The 13497-nt window shown below is 38.2% G+C and overlaps 1 protein-coding gene across 1 annotated transcript in view; it reads right to left on the bottom strand.

Moving 5' to 3' along the window:
- The window catches only part of PRELID2 (PRELI domain containing 2), a 578615-nt gene that overhangs the window by 26043 nt on the left and 539075 nt on the right, over positions 1–13497 (bottom strand). The gene's annotated exons all lie outside the window — the stretch shown is intronic.

Genomic DNA, 13497 nt, shown 5'->3' with positions numbered 1-13497 from the left:
AACTGGTCATTTTATTTTTGTGGTGTATAGGTTTCAGGGAGTCTTCATATCTGGATGAGCTTGTTTAAACCATGCCTATCCCATCCCTGATTCATGGGGTTGTAAAGAGTCGGACACGACTGAGCGACTGAACTGAACTGAACTGATCCCATCCCTACCCAATAGGGAAATTTGGGATGGGAGAATGTTACAAAAACATTTTTAGGAAGGATGGGAGGGTATTATGAAAACCTCACATATTTTAAATACAGAAACATTATGCAGTCTTTCTGGTAAATTACACTTGATTGGAATGGAAGATAAATGTCACAATTGAGAGCAATTTGTAAAAATGCAACTGGAAATAATTTCTTTTCTCGTGTCGTTAAAAAGAAATACACTCCTGATGGTAGATTTAAACACAGTGATGATGTATGGCTTGAATTAACTGAACCATCACGAAGCTCTGTATGATGGTTTGTTTACACATATATGCATGTGTAAATATATGTGTTTATTTATATATATTTTAATCCACTATTTCTGTCTGCATGGGAAAAGGAAAAAGAGAGATGTGTTTTTCTATGTGCTAACTGGCTTGCAGATCCTCTTAATAATGAGGTGCAACTTGATTCATAAAAAAAAAAGTAGATTGGAACATTTTCACACACACATGCACACACACACACACACACACACACACATATATATATATAGCTTATTTGCTGGATTACACAGGATAATTCAGTTGCAAAGACATCAACCCAACTAAAACTGGCTTTCTGGGAAGGGGACAAAAACGTATTAGCTCACACAATGGGAAACCCATGGGGTATTCACCCTTAGGAACAGTGGGACCCATATGTTCAAAACAAAAAAAAAAAGAAATGAGAATTCTCACTGTATCTCTCTATTCTGTGTTCCTCTTCGTTGGCTCAAATTTCAAGTTCTCTCCAAGAAATGGCAGCCGGCAAATCAGGATTACATCCCAGTAGCCCAAAAGCTTTATATGGAAAAGCGAGCCTTTTTCTCAGTAATTTAATGATTGATAGGCTCCAACAATGTCCAAATATTCAACTCAGAATGAATCCTAGCCACAGAATTGTGATGGTCATGTTCACTGGAACCAAACAAGTGGTTTACCTTCTGGACCTAGAAATTAAGTCAGTCTCCATTACCAAAATGCATACAGTCTTTAAACTTGGAAGGTATATCTCTTAGCATAAGAGAGAGGTTTTTTTAAGTTACAGTGGGCAATCAGAAATACATGTCCCCTAGCCTTCCTTGATTATTCTATCTCTGTCCAAAGTTAATTGAAACTCTAGTCACCTATAGTACATACTAGAACTTCTATCCTTTTGATAACTGATCCTGTAATACTAACATAAGGCATGTTACCTGCCTGGGTCAATCCTAGGAGCTTATCTTGCTGTTTCTACCAAGAAATAAGATAGTATGACAATACTTTCAAAGGAAACAATGTGGAGTCCCATGAAATGTTCCACAGTGTTCTCATATAAAAAGAGCAGAGACCACATGCTTGTACTCATGATTAAAAAGTCTTGTCTATGTGTTCCTTCAGTGACAACCACTAACCTAATAATTATAGCTTGTTAACTCCAAGGAGAAAAGGCAGCATCAACAGCATGGAATAAGATTCCAACTTGGGACCATATGATCTTTGACTAGAACTTTATTTCATATCCTCAATAAATAATAGCTATTCTTTTTTAATTAATTGGCTGTGTCATGTTAGACAAGCTGCCTAATCTCTCTAAACCTAAGTTTTCTCATCTCTAAAATAGAGATAATGTATTTACCTTGCATATTTGTAAGGAGGATCAGACATAGCAGAAATTAAGTATAAGTCATATAGGCATGAAATAATATCTGGTATCCTCAATAAAAGAAACAGTCATTTAACATTAATACTAATATACATTAGTATATTAGTATACTTATAAACTATTGGTATATTCCCTAATATACTATTAGGGAGTTGAAACACATACACAAAAAAGATCCATAGCAAATGTAGCACAACATTTAGTTTTTGGAAAAGACACATATAATGAAGAAAGACACATATGTACAAAAAGAATTTCAAAAGTACTGGGATGTATTTTACCATTATAAAAGAAAAGCGACATCCCATAACTTTGGGCATCATTATAAGGAGAGCGAAGATGGAGTATAAGGGATGAAACATACATTTCCAGGGTTCTTTACAGTTCAGAGTTCATATGGACAGAAGTCAGGCAGCTAAAGATAGTTGTGTTGCTCTCCAACCTTCAGTCTTCTGCAGCATGTCATGTTTATAGTGGTCTTTCACTAATTCCATGCCTGATCCATTAGACACCCTGGATAACAAACTAGAGAAACCTGTGTTTGATTCCCAATTCTACCATTTATCAACCATGGGATTTTGATAAAGAGATACAACCTCTATAGGCCTACTGACTTATCTGCAAACAGTAAGAACACAGGAGAGAGTATACAGTAGTACTCAAAAGCATAAACTCTGGAGTTTTAGACCACCTGAATTAGGATCTTAGCTAGTCTTGAGATTTGAGTAAATCACTCCACCTTTTAGTTTTCTCGTCTGTAAACTGGGGATAATTACAGTACCTAGCTGTGAAGATCAAGTGAAACAACCATGTAATGTATTTAATATATTGTCTTGTATGTGGTAAATAGTTCATAACGTTAGTTGTCACTGTTAATAATACTCATTTTTATGGCCATCATAAAGTTGACATGATTAAATCCACTCTTATTATCTTAGCACCCTATCAGTTCAGTTCAGTTCAGTCACTCAGTCGTGTCCGACTCTTTGCGACCCCATGAATCGCAGCACGCCAGGCCTCCCTGTCCATCACCAGCTCCCGGAGTTCACCGAGACTCACATCCATCGAGTCAGTGATGCAATCCAGCCATCTCATCCTCTGTCATCCCCTTCTCCTCCTGCCCCTAATCCAGCATGAGTCTTTTCCAATGAGTCAACTCTTCGCATGAGGTGGCCAAAGTACTGGAGTTTCAGCTTTAGCATCATTCCTTCCAAAGAATGGTATGGACCTAACAACAGGACAGAAATGGTATGGACCTAACAGAAGCATAAGATATTAAGAAGAGGTGGCAAGAATACACAGAAGAACTGTACAAAAAAAGATCTTCATGACCCAGATAATCGCGATGGTGTGATCACTGACCTAGAGCCAGACATCCTGGAATGTGAAGTCAAGTGGGCCTTAGAAAGCATCACTATGAACAAAGCTAGTGGAGGTGATGGAATTCCAGTAGAGCTATTTCAAATCCTGAAAGATGATGCTGTGAAAGTGCTGCACTCAATATGCTAGCAAATCTGGAAAACTCAGCAGTGGCCACAGGACTGGCAAAGGTCAGTTTTCAGTCCAATCCCAAAGAAAGGCAATGCCAAAGAATGCTCAAACTACTGCACAATTGCACTCATCTCACATGCTAGTAAAGTAATGCTCAAAATTCTCCAAGCCAGGCTTCAGCAATATGTGAACCGTGAACTTCCTGATGTTCAAGCTGGTTTTAGAAAAGGCAGAGGAACCAGAGATCAAATTGCTAACATCCGCTGGATCATGGAAAAAGCAAGAGAGTTCCAGAGAAACATCTATTTCTGCTTTATTGACTATACCAAAGCCTTTGACTGTGTGGATCACAATAAACTGTGGAAAATTCTGAAAGAGCACCCTATCAGTATATAGTAAATGATCAATAAATGGCTATAGGTTTTGCTTATTTTAATTATCATTATTGTATCTGATCTTTTGAAAAGTAGAACTGTAACCGAGCAGGATCCTATGAGGCCTTCCCAGAATAGACTCCCATTCATGTCCTCCACCTTAATTTTGTCTGTAGAACAACTTTTGTCAAAGAATAATTTTAATCAGAGAAGTGAGAACATGCAGAAAGAAAGAAAAACAGTCAAGAAAGACAAAATGATACTACTTTAGCCATTAAACAGTCAAGGACATTTAGTTCTTTCTCAGGGACTATAGGTAATATTCTGAGCAGTGTCCTTTAAGCTGTTTGACAGATACTGAAACCCCCATTAGGTGGAAGAAGTTAATTGTATGCAGCCCACAAGTACATAGACCGCAGACCACTTGGAAGAAGGTTGATGATACTGACTCCCACTGACCTCACCACCAGCGAATTAGAAGAGTGTCCATGAGTTGACCACATCTGCTCCTTGAACTCAAGACTCTCCACTACCACCCCAGGTGGGGTGACAGAGAGTTTTGAGGGTATTAGCCTGCTATGGCTCCCTTTGCCTGGCAAAGCAATAAAACTATTCTTTTCTACTGCATCCACAACTCTGTCTCCTTGGTTCAATTCAGCACCAGTAAACAGAGGCTAAGTTTCAACAACAGAATGAATACGTAGCTACTACATGAAGAGTTTTTCCACAAGACAAATCTGCCCTTCTTAACTGTGCATCTCCTATGCTTATTACATAGGGATGAATAGGCATGAAATACAACCATCATTTAGAAAATTGAATAGAATCTTTTCTTGCAGTTTGACTATTTAATCAAAGGCACCAAAACCAAGTTCTATTGAGATTAATTAGCTCTTGAGAGGGTTTTTCTTAAGTATTATTTGCCTATGCAAAGTCTGTATATTGAAAATTTTCTTTCTGAAATCTTGCTTAAATGTGTTCATATTCCCTAGTTCTACATTAGTAAAGCTTCATCACTTGTGGGTGAAGTGGTTAAGAATGGGTTTTCAAATATCTGGATTATTTACCAAACCACAGATGAAAGAAAGCCTTGGTTTTCCTTTCCCCTCTATTCACATACGGCCACAGTCATCCGTTCTGTTTATTACCAGTTCACTGCTGCCACTGGAGAAGTAGACTTAAGGGGCTGTTAAACTTTAATTAAAATGAGGAAGTCAAGACCGCCTCTAGTTTCTTAAAGAACAAAGCAATGCACCTTAGTGGGTTTCTTCTCCAAACTCATCCCACTGCATTGAGTCTCATTCCAAAGCATAAATGTCTTGGAACAATTCTCCAGAAACATAAGCACTTTGAGTGACAAACGCAAAAATTACACAATTGGGAGAAAAGATTGTCAAGCCAAAACATAGAAAGTAATGACTCATTTTATAAAACAAAATGCTTAAAGAAACATTAGGGAACTTGTTTTCGGCTGCAGTTAGCTTAATGAAACGGTTCTCTAAGTGGATGTTTATTGGAAATCTGTGTTTAGAAGGCTGGAAACAAATTCCATTTTTAAGTTATGCTTTCCCCCGCCCCGCTCTCCTTCTGCATTTTCTGGCCTGTTTTATTCAAAGCTGAACATGAGATATAAATAAGAATTCTTGAACTGCTTTTAAAGTGCTGGCATCTGTTAGCTTAGGAGGAAGTCTGATTTAGCAAAACTTAGAACAGTACAGAACAATTGCCAAAACAAGAGAATCTTTTATTTATGCTGTACAACAATGTTATGTAACGAAGCAAGTTGTTCATCTTCATTCTTTATGATGAGTATATGGGGCAATATATCTCTTAATGTTTGGCCAGCTGAGAGCCCATTAGCTGGTGCTGCATTATTTAGATGTTAAATTGATTTGAGAGGAAATTAATTATGTATGATCAGCTAAAAAAGATCACTGCATTCAGTAAGCTCTTAATATAAAAGATCTCCTTTTGGTTTTAGTTTGTTTTTCTTATATTTTCAGGGGAAAGGTAGTGCATTTTTTTCTGTTATTTCTAATTTCCCGAGGCTCCAGAAACCAAGCAGTTAAAATAAGAGTGTCACAGTCAAAGACATCGTGCTTTAAAACCTAGCTCGCCATAGTTTGAAGTGTTTGAATCTGGAAAGTTATTAATCTCTCTAAGCATATTGTTCATCTATAAAATGAAGATAATAATGGTATCTTCCTCACATGTTCATTCTGAGGATTAATGCAGGAAAGATGCTTAGCACACTGTCTGATACATAACATGTACTCAATAGACGTTAACATTAAAAAAGTTACCACTACATACTCATGGATACAAAGTTAAGTTCAGCAACATTATTTTGTTGGCTTTAACAATCTATCTAGGTACTGCAACGAATGTTAGCTAAATGATTTCAGATATTTAAGGACATGAACTATAAGGTAAGAAATAACATGCTCACATAGAAACAGGAAGTTGAGAAGGAATGTTTGCCATAACTGTTCTGCATGTTTAAATGTATCAATCACGACTGGACAACAAACACTGAATAACATGGATAAGGAGACAAGAGATAATGGCCAATTCAAGACAGTGTTTCATTTGTTTCTTATTATTTTATTTAAAGAAGAGGCCTCTATTTGATGAAGTCTAATGAAACAAGGAAGCAACAGTTAGAACTGGACATGGAACAACAGACTGGTTCCAAATAGGAAAAGGAATATGTCAAGGCTGTATATTGTCACTCTGCTTATTTAACTTATATACAGAGTACATCATGAGAAACTCTGGGCTAGAAGAAGCACAAGCTGGAATCAAGATTGCCAGGAGAAATATCAATATCAGATATGCAGATGACACCACCCTTATGGTAGAAAGCGAAAAAGAACTAAGGAGCCTCTTGATGAAAGTGAAAGAGGAGAGTGAAAAAGCTGGCTTAAACCTCAACATTCAGAAAACTAAGATCATGGCATCTGGTTCCATCACTTCATGGGAAATAGATGGGGAAACAGTGGAAACAGTGGCTGACTTTATTTTGGGGGGCTCCAAAATCACTGCAGATGGTGATTGCAGCCATGAAATTAAAAGATGCTTACTCCTCGGAAGGAAAGTTATGACTAACCTAGACAACATATTAAAAAGCAGAGACACTACTTTGTCAACAAAGGTCCGTCTAGTCAAGGCTACAGTTTTTCCAATAGTCATGTATGGATGTAAGAGTTGGACTATAAAGAAAGCTGAGCGCCAAAGAATTGATGCTTTTGAACTGTGGTGTTGGAGAAGACTCTTGAGAGTCCCTTGGACTGCAAGGAGATCCAATCAGTCCATCCTAAAGGAAATCAGTCCTGGGTGTTCATTGGAAGGACTGATGTTGAAGCTGAAACTCCAATATTTTGGCCACCTGTCAGATGTGAAGAGCTGACTCATTGGAAAAGATCCTGATGTTGGGAATGCTTGAAGGCAGGAGGAGAAGGGGATGACAGAGAGTGAGATGCTTAGATGGCATCACTGACTCAATGGACATGAATTTGGGTAAACTCTAGGAGTTGGTGATGGACAGGGAGGCCTTTTGTGCTGCGGTTCATGGGGTCACAAATAGTTGGACACGACTGAGCGACTGAACTAAACTGAATGAAACGCTGGGGGTGAGAGGAGGAACCCCATCTTACCAGTTTAGGAAACAAATCCAAACTTGCCCCAAATAATGTGATGAAGCAATGATAGAACTTATCCTGAAACTCAGCTCTTTTTCTCAGCTTGTTGCTGTTTGTTCTATTCCCAACCCTGACCCAGGACCCCACCAACTATTTATGAAAATAGTTGATTTAGATTCTGTTGTTTTTATTAATATTTTCTACATCAGGGAGTTTTCTGCGCTAAGAATAGGGACTGGTAATCTAAAATTTTCAGAATCTCAAAAGGGTTTTGTAAATTAATCCTTGGAAGAATTTATTTCAAGATGTAAAGAATTAGTCCACTAGGTTTGTTATTAATAAACTAATTTTTATCCAAGATTAATAAAGAAAACTAATTTTGATCAAAGCCTACTGTGTACCTGTGAAATACTTCACTTCTATCATCCAATTTCATCCTCACAACAACAACTCCTCTGTTGAGTAGATATTAAGAAAACTGGAGTTTATAATGCTTTCCATGGGTCATACAATTGATGAAGATGAGAAAGAACACTCACATTTGGGTATGTATAATCAAAACTTGTGACCTTACTAACCATGCTTATCTGGGTACACTTCTGACATTCTTCCCTGTCTAAATGTCATCTCAAGAGGACAGAACAGAGATAGAATTTCCCATCTTTCTCACCATAGGCGTGTGCTGAATTAGAAGATGTCATAACCATAGAAACGGACTACAATGGACCAATTGTTAAGAGATCTATTGCCTCATATACTCACTGTAGGGGCTTTCCTGGTGGCTCAGTGGTAAAGAATCCACACTCGATGCAGGAGACGCAGGAGAGGTGGGTTCAGTCCCTGGGTCGGGAAGATCCCCTGGAGGAAGGCATGGCAACCCACTCCAGTACTCCTGCCTGGAGAATCCAATGGACAGAGGAGCCTGGCATGTTGCAGTCTATAGGATCGTAAAGAGTCGGTCGTGACTGAAGCAACTGAGCATGCATGCATATTCATTATAAAGAATGAAAATGAACAATTTGCCTGGTTATATAACATTGTTGTATAACGTACATAAAAAATCCTCTCATAGTGGCAATTGTTCTGTATGGTTCTAAATCTGAATAAACTGGGACTGTAGTTTGGGAGTTGGGAGTTCCAGGATGGGGGTGGGGTGAATGCTCACTGATTCAGGCACTATAAAGTTAGCACCAACAGAGGAACCACTCCCCTGTAGAGTTCTCCATCACAGTTGCCCTTGAATTTCTCCAAACAGCAGAAACAACCTTGACTTGGGCATTGGGTCAAAACCCGGCAAGTGATAAATTCTAGAAATTTTACATAAAATGGATTACTCTGACCCAGCAAGCATTTTTAAAAATCACTTTTTCTAAGTGAAGTGTTTTCAAACACAATCCAATTATTTAGTGAAACAGAGACATTTTATCATTTTAAATGACAGGAGTATGTATCTAGAGTCCCAGGACCAAAAAAAAAAAAAAGCCCAGCACTTATTCCTCCCTGGATGCTTGAACTTTAGGAATCAGAGATCACCTCCAGCACCCAGGTTTCTCCTCTGACCTGAAGATCTTGTCAGGTTCAAGGTTATAGTCAAGAAGGAAGTAGTACCATAATATCTTTCTTTTTTTTTCTCTAATTTTATTTTATTTTTAAACTTTACATAATTGTATTAGTTTTGCCAAATATCAAAATGAATCCGCCACAGGTATACATGTGCTCCCCATCCCGAACCCTCCTCCCTCCTCCCTCCCCATACCATCCCTCTGGGCCGTCCCAGTGCACCAGCCCCCAGCATCCAGCATCATGCATCGAACCTGGACTGGCAACTCGTTTCCTACATGATATTTTACATGTTTCATTGCCATTCTCCCAAATCTTCCCACCCTCTCCCTCTCCCACAGAGTCCATAAGACTGTTCTATACGTCAGTGTCTCTTTTGCTGTGATAGTAACATTAGTAATCTTAATCTCAACCTCTGGCAAGAGGGTCTAAAAAGATAGTTAATGACAATGCTAAGTGTATGCCAGGAAATATATGAAAATGGATCTAAGAATCAAAGTCCAAGAGCATAAGGACCTCATCTTTTTCATTGATTGAGGTTGTCTCAAGCTCTGAGGACACAGATTTTAAAATGTATTTTATGTGATTTCTCAACCCTGCAAAGTCAATTAGTCCTTTAACTTGAGGTCCTTTGACAGAGGTACCCATGAACAGTCATAATTAATACATTAATTAATAACTATGCCTGACACTTTTCTAAGTGATTTATATTTGCCAACTCATTCCCATCACAACCCAGTGAGGAAGGTACTGTTATCAACCCTATCTTAAGGTGGGAAAGTAAAGCACGGAAAGATTAGAAATGTGCCCAAGGATCATGATGTTAGGAAAGCGTGGAATTGGGGTTCAAAGCCAGGGCATCTGTAGGACAAGTGCTCTTTATATAATGCCTTCTGCCAAATCAATAGCAGTCACCATTTGTTCTGGATTTACTATGTGCCAATATGCATTGCCCTTAGCACTTTATAGATACACCTAATTTTACTGTGCTTTGCTTTATTGTGCTTCACAGATACAGCATTCTTTTGTTTTTTGCTTTATACAAATTGAAGGTTTATGACAACCCTGCATCAATAAAGTTTATCGGCACCATTTTTCCAACAACAGTTTGCTCATTTCCTGTCTGTGTGTCATATTTTGGTAATTTTTGCAATATTTCAAATTTTTCACTAGTAAAAAGATGATGACTGTCTGAAAGCTCAGTTGATGTTTAGGATTTTTATCAATAAAGTGTTTTTAAATTAAGGCAGGTACACTGTTTTTTTCCGACATAATGCTATTGCATGCTACCATTTTTTTTCAGACATAATGCTATTTCATGTTTAATAGACTATAGTAGAGTGTCACACTACTTTCATGTGCACCGGGAAACCAAAAATTTATGTGACTGGCTTTATTATGAGATACACTTCATTGTGATGTCCCAGAACTGAACCCATACTACCTCTGAGGTATGCCTGTATATATGTTATTTCATCAACATGACAATTCAATGAGGTATATGTAATTATTGGCCCCATTTTACAGGTAAGAATACTAAGGTTCAGAGATGACATGCGATTTTCCAAGGCACCTTTAATCAGAATAAAACTCAAACCCAAGTCATTTCATTCAGCTGACCTGCCTAACCCTCTCTCATCTTCCCTCTCAGTTAGGGCTTTTTTTCCATCAGTAAACCTTTATGTCCTCTTAACCACTGAGCAAAGATTTCTAACTGAAAATAAACAAGAAAAGTGGAATTTGATTTCTAACAGAGATTCCCATTTCTACACACTTAATCTTGACTCTCCACTGAGTATATTTGGGCTACATATTTTGAAAACTCTTAAACATATTTTTAAGTCTTCTTTTAAAAACTTTTGATGCAGTATCAAAGGTATCATTTCATTTTCAAAGAAAATAATATATATATATATATACACATATGCTTAGAAGAAATGAAAATGACTAAAACATAAACAGTGCTGACAACTATGCAGCAGGAAAATACCTAATGAGGAAGGTAATCTGTTATTTTCCACATTTTCTATAATGCACGTGCATCATGGTAGTAATAAGAAAAAAAGTTACTGTTTTCATAAAGAAGAAATCATATGATTTAAGATAGGAAGTCTTTATCCTTAGAACTTGACATAAAATTATCACTATAGTTGAGGGATTTTACATTCAGCTCTGGGCTTCCTGACTGTCAAGGCACAAAGAGAAACAAACAATTACATAGGTCTTCGCTGTTTGAGATATCATTTCTTCCCAGGAGATAAACTACCATCTTGCCACTAGATTCTAAGAAAAATATATGATGTACAATTTTTGGTAACGCTAACACCTAACATGCAAGACAGTGGGAGATTACTCACAGTCCTCATCTTTTTTCTCACTACTCTTTGCCTGGTTCTGGTATCAGGGTGATGGTAGCCTCGTAGAATGAGCTTGGGAGTGTTTCTCTCTGCAAGTTTTTGGAAGAGTTTGAGAAGGAGAGGTGTTAGCTCTTCTCTAAATATTTGATACAAATTGCCTGTGAAGCTATCTGGTCCCAGACTTTTATTTGTTGGAAGTTTTTTAATCACAGTTTCAATTTCATTATGACTGTTATAGTTGCTTAAGAATTATGAATCCATTTCCAGTTTTTTAAGGAATCTCCACACTGTTCTCCATAGTGGCTGTACTAGTTTGCATTCCCACCAACAGTGTAAGAGGGTTCCCTTTTCTCCACATCCTCTCCAGCATTTATTATTTGTAGACTTTTGGATCGCAGCCATTCTGACTGGTGTGAAATGGTACCTCATAGTGGTTTTGATTTGCATTTCTCTGATAATGAGTGATGTTGAGCATCTTTTCATGTGTTTGTTAGCCATCTGTATGTCTTTTTTGGAGAAATGTCTATTTAGTTCTTTGGCCCATTTTTTGATTGGGTCGTTTATTTTTCTGGAGTTGAGCTGTAGGAGTTGCTTGTATATTTTTGAGATTAGTTGTTTGTCGGTTGCTTCATTTGCTATTATTTTCTCCCATTCTGAAGGCTGTCTTTTCACCTTGCTAATAGTTTCCTTTGATGTGCAGAAGCTTTTAAGGTTAATTAGGTCCCATTTGTTTATTTTTGCTTTTATTTCCAATATTCTGGGAGGTGGGTCATAGAGGATCCTGCTGTGATGTATGTCGGAGAGTGTTTTGCCTATGTTCTCCTCTAGGAGTTTTATAGTTTCTGGTCTTACGTTTAGATCTTTAATCCATTTTGAGTTTATTTTTGTGTATGGTGTTAGAAAGTGGTCCAGTTTCATTCTTTTACAAGTGGTTGACCAGATTTCCCAGCACCACTTGTTAAAGAGATTGTCTTTAATCCATTGTATATTCTTGCCTCCTTTGTCGAAGATAAGGTGTCCATATGTGCGTGGATTTATCTCTGGGCTTTCTATTTTATTCCATTGATCAATATTTCTGTCTTTGTGCCAGTACCATACTGTCTTGATAACTGTGGCTTTGTAGTAGAGCCTGAAGTCAGGTAGGTTGATTCCTCCAGTTCCATTCTTCTTTCTCAAGATCGCTTTGGCTATTCGAGGTTTCCCCACTGCTGGGCATACACACTGAGAAAACCAGAAGGGAAAGAGACACGTGTACCCCAATGTTCATCGCAGCACTGTTTATAATAGCCAAGACATGGAAGCAACCTAGATGTCCATCAGCAGATGAATGGATAAGAAAGCTGTGGTACATATACACAATGGAGTATTACTCAGCCATTAAAAAGAATACATTTGAATCAGTTCTAATGAGGTGGATGAAACTGGAGCCTATTATACAGAGTGAAGTAAGCCAGAAGGAAAAACATAAATACAGTATACTAACGCATATATATGGAATTTAGAAAGATGGTAACAATAACCCGGTGTACGAGACAGCAAAAGAGACACTGATGTATAGAACGGTCTTATGGATTCTGTGGGAGAGGGAGAGGGTGGGAAGATTTGGGAGAATGGCAATGAAACATGTAAAGTATCATGTGGGAAACGAGTTGCCAGTCCAGGTTCGATGCATGATGCTGGATGCTTGGGGCTGGTGCACTGGGACGGCCCAGAGGGATGGTATGGGGAGGGAGGAGGGAGGAGGGTTCGGGATGGGGAACACATGTATACCTGTGGCGGATTCATTTTGATATTTGGCAAAACTAATACAATTATGTAAAGTTTAAAAATAAAATAAAATTGGAGAAAAAAAAAAAAAAAGAATTATGAATCCAGGGCCCTCCCTGGTGGCTCAGTGATAAAGAATCCACCTGCCAATGCAGGAGACACAGGTTTGATCCCTGATCTGAGAGATCCCACATGCCATGGTACAATTAAGCCGGTGTGCCACAACTACTGAGCCTGTGCTTTAGAGCCTGGGGGCCACAATTATTGAGCCTACATGGCACAACTACTGAAGGCCATGCACCCTAAAGCCTGGACTCCACAGTAAGAGAAAACGCTGCAATGAGAAGCCCTCACACTGCAACTGGACAGCTGCCCACCCCCACTCGTTGCAACTAGAGAAAGCCCACATAGCAACAAAATCTAAGCACAGCCGAAAGTAAATAAATAAATAAAATTATTTTTAAAAATGCTTATGATTCCA

This window comes from Bos indicus x Bos taurus, chromosome 7 (assembly GCF_003369695.1).
Source record: "Bos indicus x Bos taurus breed Angus x Brahman F1 hybrid chromosome 7, Bos_hybrid_MaternalHap_v2.0, whole genome shotgun sequence".
NCBI lineage: Eukaryota > Metazoa > Chordata > Mammalia > Artiodactyla > Bovidae > Bos > Bos indicus x Bos taurus.
Note: the sequence above shows the minus strand (reverse complement) of the source record. Positions and strands in the feature narration are given on the sequence as shown.